This window comes from Schistocerca nitens, chromosome 8 (assembly GCF_023898315.1).
Source record: "Schistocerca nitens isolate TAMUIC-IGC-003100 chromosome 8, iqSchNite1.1, whole genome shotgun sequence".
NCBI classification, from domain to species: domain Eukaryota; kingdom Metazoa; phylum Arthropoda; class Insecta; order Orthoptera; family Acrididae; genus Schistocerca; species Schistocerca nitens.
Genome location: NC_064621.1, coordinates 298,453,374 through 298,459,850, shown reverse-complemented (window position 1 = coordinate 298,459,850; position 6,477 = coordinate 298,453,374). Strand labels below are relative to the sequence as shown.

General features: G+C 37.8%; 1 long non-coding RNA gene across 1 annotated transcript in view; it reads left to right on the top strand.

Moving 5' to 3' along the window:
- LOC126198751 (uncharacterized) overlaps window positions 1-6,477 on the top strand; it is a 105,276-nt gene that overhangs the window by 663 nt on the left and 98,136 nt on the right. The gene's annotated exons all lie outside the window — the stretch shown is intronic.

Sequence of the window (6,477 nt, the reverse complement as noted above, 5' to 3'; positions counted from 1 at the left end):
AGCTGGCTGTACAGAAAAGTTTTTTCGTGTTAATTAGTTTCTAAGAACTGTAGCAACGACGGTGAGACTAGCACCTTGAAGGAAGTGGAGGTATATGATGTCATTAAACAAAAAGCATAAGTTAGCTATTCCAAGTCTGAATATATTTATGACTCATCAAATTTTGAGATTAAAGACGTAATGGAGTTGATCTCACATTTCCGAACACATTACAGAATTGGAACTTTGTAAGTGGCCGTTTTCCAGAAATGTCTATAATAAATTGCAAAAAAAAAAAAAAACAGTGACAAATTCTATGCTAATAATGATCGCCTACTTTCTCTGCCGCCTCATTTCCGAACACATTACAGAATTGGAACTTTGTAAGTGGCCGTTTTCCAGAAATGTCTATAATAAATTGCAAAAAAAACGGTGACAAATTCTATGCTAATAATGATCGCCTACTTTCTCTGCCGCCTATATATTTCCCAAAATAATTGAACGCCGCATACAAGAGGAAATATGTCTACATTTGTTAAATAATAATATTTTGACTAAATCTCAGTGTCATTTCAGGCTCCAATTTTCAAGTCAAACTTGTTGATAATGCATTTTACAGATTTCTTTTACGCCTCCTACATCCAGTCCAGTCCATCCAAATAAGGTAGTTGATAATATAAACCATAAAATATTGTTGGAGGAAATTTGATGTTGTAGCGTTAGGGACTTCGAAGCCTCCCTCACCAAATCATATCTCAGTAACAAATCGTAAACTACATCAAAGAAAAGCAGCAATCAAAGAATATTTTTCACATTGTGCTGTAGGGTTCGGTGCCACGGAAACTGCTATTTATAATATTAGCAAACAATCTGCGAAGTATTAAGCCAGCTTCCACAAGTATGGATTACACTTACACATGCTGCCCTCCCCTCTCCCCCCCCCCCCCCCACCCACCAACCCCACTGGCACCGCACACCGCTATCATTACATGTAAGTTATCGTTTCCACACGTCGAAACTGGAAACACTATTTACGCCGCTTTCAAGATAGTGACAAGTGAAATTATTCATACAGGAATTAATATGGTTGCGCAGCTTTTAGCTGAAAAGTTTATAGTGGCATTAACAAAGAAGCTGACTGCCAAACGATTCTGAAGATACGATACGAGAAATTAAGGCTCATATCGAGGCATGTAGACAGTCGTTTCTCCCTCGATCTATTTACTTGTGGAACAGGAAATGAAATGACTAGTAGTGGTACAGGCCTTGCGGAGTATCAATGTAGATGTAGAAAAAGCAGACCCACAAATGTTGGGTTTGAAAATGGGTATCTCATAGGAATCTTTTGGGAACATCCAAAGCTCTAATAAGGAAGCTACATGCTGGGAAAGAACTTTCTTTCAAAAATCATTTTCGAATTATTAAAATCAATTTTGCATTTATTTTGAGCCACATTTCTGGCTCTGTCGGAAAGTCTAATACGTGAGGTCTGTTCAAAAGAAAAGGTACAAACAACACTATAGGTATAATTGAAGTCTTTTTTCAAAAGTAGTCTCCAGTGGCCTGAGCACAACTATCCCAATGTTTTATAGGGGAAAGTCGTCGTCCTGGGTGAAACATTTCCTTTGAGATGTCTTTTTAGCAGACCAGACACATGGAAGTCGCACGGCGATATGTCTGGGCTATAGGCTGGATGCTCAAGCTGCTCCCACTTCAACTTGGTCATTACACTTTATGTTACCTCGGAGCAGAATCACTCCCTCCATAAGCACTCCACGCTGTTTGCTCTTGATGGACTTGGCGTAGACTATTGAGTGTCTCACAGTTCATGTTTGATTAATGGTTTTCCGTGCTCAAGGAATTTGCTTTGAATTTTTTAAGAGGAGGTGACAGTGCATGCTTCCAATAAATGCTGTTCCTAGATGTCTCGTTACATTTTCCAAAAGCAATATATGCAAATTTCAACCGGCTTGGTTATTATGACATTTCATACCTTTCCTTTTAAACACTCCTTATATGTATATAAAGTTCCATGGAAACTGACATTAAATTACGTGTAACACTGCAATATCTGGCAACTGGTGACGCTATCATTTCTGCAATACACACATCACACTCCAAAGAACACTATTTTGAAAATCTTTAGTGAAGTACTGAATGCTATTTCCATTACATTGAAGATAGTTGGAAACTAAGGTGTGTGTCTCATCAGCTGCGCTTTCTTTCTATTTTAGGAATCAGTCATGTTTTTGATAAGTCAAAGAAGCTGTAAATACAACGTTTCCTTTACCGGTATGGTCCTTAATTTTGGAACCAAACTTTGTGCTAATGTGCAAAACAGGTATTAAGGAATGATTGCGCCAATACAAATACTATGGTAAATCACACAGCATTTTAATTAGTTCTGGTGTAGTTTAAAAACCTCTAAAAGCACTGATAAGTTTTGTATTTCCACTTGACTGTAATACATGTATTTGGGGACTGATGACCTATGATTTTAAGTCCCACAGTGCTCAGGGCCATTTGAATAAATGTATTTGTATTTTATTCGTCTCGTAACATACATTTCGGAGACTATCTGATCGTATTGCACAAGACACATGTCAATTTTTGGTTTATTACACAAACAGTTACATAATTTTCTAACACAAATTTCAGTAGCACAGGTCTATGTCAAACACGGTGATAATAGTAAATTGTTTTTCTTGTGATCTACCAGTACCTAGAGTCTTAATTTCCCAGATATTGGATTATGCATACAATATTGTCCACAATACTATGATATTAAATCATTATACTGCTCAAATGATCATCTCATCATTCATAGATTCCTCAACTGAGCAGCAGAATTTTTCCACCAGGAGATCATATACTTTCACTTCAGTGAGCCTATTTCCATGTGCAGTACAATTCTATTCTTCAGTTTATTGTAGTGTTTCATTCCTATGTACTTGGATGATTGTTGGTAGAGTTTTAAACAATGTGTTGGAAACATTACATTTTCTTTGCCTCTAGTGTTTTACATATGTTTGAAACTGGTTTCTTCAGTTAGCTCTGGATTATGGTGTGAAAAGATGCACAATTCATGAATAGGTAATATTTTTAAGGTTATTGAATAGTAGGCGACAGGATGTTCTTGGAGGAGCAACACACATTTTTCTAAGAATTCTTTTTTGAAATAGCAGGATTCGTGATGTGTGGCTTATCTCCCCTGAAAAATTAAACCATATGTAATTATGGGTTTAAAGTAACTGTGGTATAGTACTTTCATGCTGTTTATTTCTGTTACACCAGAACGTATGTCCACTGCAAAAGTAAGGCTTTTGATTTGGTAACTAGCTTGCCAGATTAGACTTTTTTTCCAACTTCACTCCCAAGAATTTGATGGACTGAGTTTCTCCCATAACTTGATTTTTATGTACAGTACTTATGTCACAGATTTTAGATGTCACTACTTTTAAATTAAGAGAACAGAATCTTTGAAATATTAAGTTTAAGGCCGTTTTCTTGAGACCATGTACCTATGTTTCTTTGTCAATAAGTACTGACATGTCATTGACAAACATGCCTGCTGGTCACTGATATTCGGAGTAAAGTGTATACATAAAAGAGGAAGAAGAAACTGAATCCCTCTGAGACGCATAATTTGTGGCATTAGACGGTATAAGTACTCCTTGCTTCCCATTTATCAGGTAAGACCTGAGCCATTGTAGAGCATTTTATCAGAAGCCATACCTGCCTATTTACACCAAAGCAAAAAATTGCTGAATGCTATGATGAGGTTCCTACCGCAAAATTTAAGAACATTTTTCCTCTTCACAAAGTACTTATTCACTTAGTTGAAGACTGCCTGTTACTACTGTAAGTAATTACACTACAGTGGGAGCCGTGAATGATATTTGTCGACATTAGGCTTCTTCTGTGCACCTATTTCATGTATTCTCCAACTCAATAAGTACTGCTCTGAGCATTCTGGTGTGAATGTCGTATACAATTCGACTGTTAAGCGTGATCATAGTGACTTATTTAATGAAGTTGTATTCCATTTATTGTAAGTTGTCATCGCTGATGGTGCTGGCAAGAAACAAATTATCTGTAAGCAAGGGAGAGACAGTATCCGCAGAATACATACTTCCATCAAGTACAAAGCAAATGTATGCACATACTGCAACTGTCTCTTGCAACCAGCATCAAAACAATAGTCGTCCGTACCTCGACCTGCGTGAACTGCCATCGTTTGTGAACAGTGTTGGAACTATTCATATACATAAACAAATGGTTCAGGATGTGTGTGGTTTCAAACGAACGAAAGCAGAATGAGAGGAGATCCACATAGAGCAAGCTGTTGAAGACGGTAGTGTGAGAAGCAACTTTATACAAGAGAATTAGAGCCCTTTTAACTTTTGTAACGTACATGTAAGTAGGCATGACAGTGTGCAAATAGGGTGTTATCACATGTAAATTGATTTGTGGGTTTCCACATGCAACAAAGGAACATAACGGCTGATACGACACAGGTGCCATCTGTTGTGTTTCGACACACTCATGTTAAAATGGTCGTGACACTGTTTATATGGACATTGGTATTGTTACTCAGGTTATGGTATCTAAATCGAGCTAAGAACTCAATAAAAGGAGGAGAAAGCACAAAGACTGGTTTTGGAAGAGGAATTTATGCACTAAAAACACAGTGGCATCAAACAAAATTATGGACGAAGCACTGTCATACACAAAGACACAAACAGGAAACACTTTATGATAACAGAAGCTAATTTCAAGTAGCTGTAGAACTGTGATACAAACTCTACTAGATACATTAAAGATGCAGCCCTGTCTCAAGTAAAATTAGAAGTGCCATTTCGAATTTCTTTCCAATATATAGGCCTACACTGCATTCTCAAAAGTACAGTTACTGATTTTTTGTGTGATATGCTTCTGTGCTATTTATGACGTCCTAAAGACTAATTTAAAAGCTAATATTTTCACTCTTGCATGATACAATATTAAATTTATTCCACACATAATTTTCGAGCTATGATTCATGCAAGTTTACTAAAAGACACTTTAACAGAATTGATTTTATTTATTAAAATCTAAACTCAATCGGAAACAATGATGCTAACAGAAACTTGTTACTTCCTTTATCAAATCCAGTGCACAAGTGTCTAAAAGGCATTCCAGTTTCCAGTACTAGAATCTGATTATCTGAATGTACAGTACTCCCAGAATTCCATTAATTTTCATCATTTGTAGAATAGTGTGAGCTGCTGTGAAACCTCAAATCTCCATTCAGTAATTAAATAATACATGCTTACTCACACAAATTTTATCTGCACAACATATAGCAGATACACCAGACATTTTTACGATTATGTGCTTTTAACTGTAAAACTTTGTACCCAAAGTATCACATCCTATCACGATAGCATAACAAACTATAGTCAAATCATCAAGTTTTGAAGAGATCCTTAATGTGGGGTGGTGAAACTATTTTATTTTCGTGATACCCAAGTATAAATACAGTGAAGCGCCCAACAGACTGGTATAGGAATACATATTAAGATACAGATATCTGTAAACAGGCAGAATACGGTGCTGCGGTCAGCAACTCCTATATAAGACAACAAGTGTCTGGGGCAGTAGTTCAATCGGTTAGTGCTGCTACAATGGCGGGTTATCAGGATTTAAGTGAGTTTGAACGTGGTGTTATAGTCGGCGCACAAGTGACGGGACACAGCATCTCCAAGGTAGCGATGAAATGGGGATTTTTCCGTACGACCATTTTACGAATGTACCGTGAATATCAGGAATCCAATAAAACATCAAATCTCCGACATCGCTGCGGCCGGAAAAAAATGGTGCAAGAATGGGACCAACGATGACTGAAGAGAATAGTTCAATGTGACAGAAGTGCAACCATTCCATGTACGCTTTCACGGCCGGCGTCTTCATCAATAAAAACTTCCGGGCTAAGTTGCCGTGGTCGATTTGTAGAACTTCTTCTCCCTGACGTTTCGTTCTCAACTACGGAGAACATCTTCGGAGGTGAGTCAACGACTGGCTGCTAGGAGTTTTTTTTTTTTTCCTTTATTGTGTTTCAATTCCCCATCGGGGCGGGCTGGCAGCAGCATAGGCGCTGCTCTTCAGCCGAAAGACATAGAACAAAACAATAGAAGACATTTAAAAACAGCAAAGGAGAGAATAAGGTGAACATAGATATAAAAAAGGGGAACATCATGGAAGGCAATAGACAAAAAACGGGGTGACTGTAAAATGGAGAGAAAAAACTGTTTAAAAGTAGCACATAAAAAGGCTGCTAGGAGCTGGGGCCGCCGCTTATATGGATATCGTAGAGGGCGTCACCGCACGTCACGTGGCGTCGATGTGCAGCTATCTCTGGCTATCGTCTGTTCTCTCGATTGCAGGCAATCGATTGTCACGTGATTGATGCAACGTCGACCGCCATATCTTATCCAATTTTAATCCTTCTTCTTTACG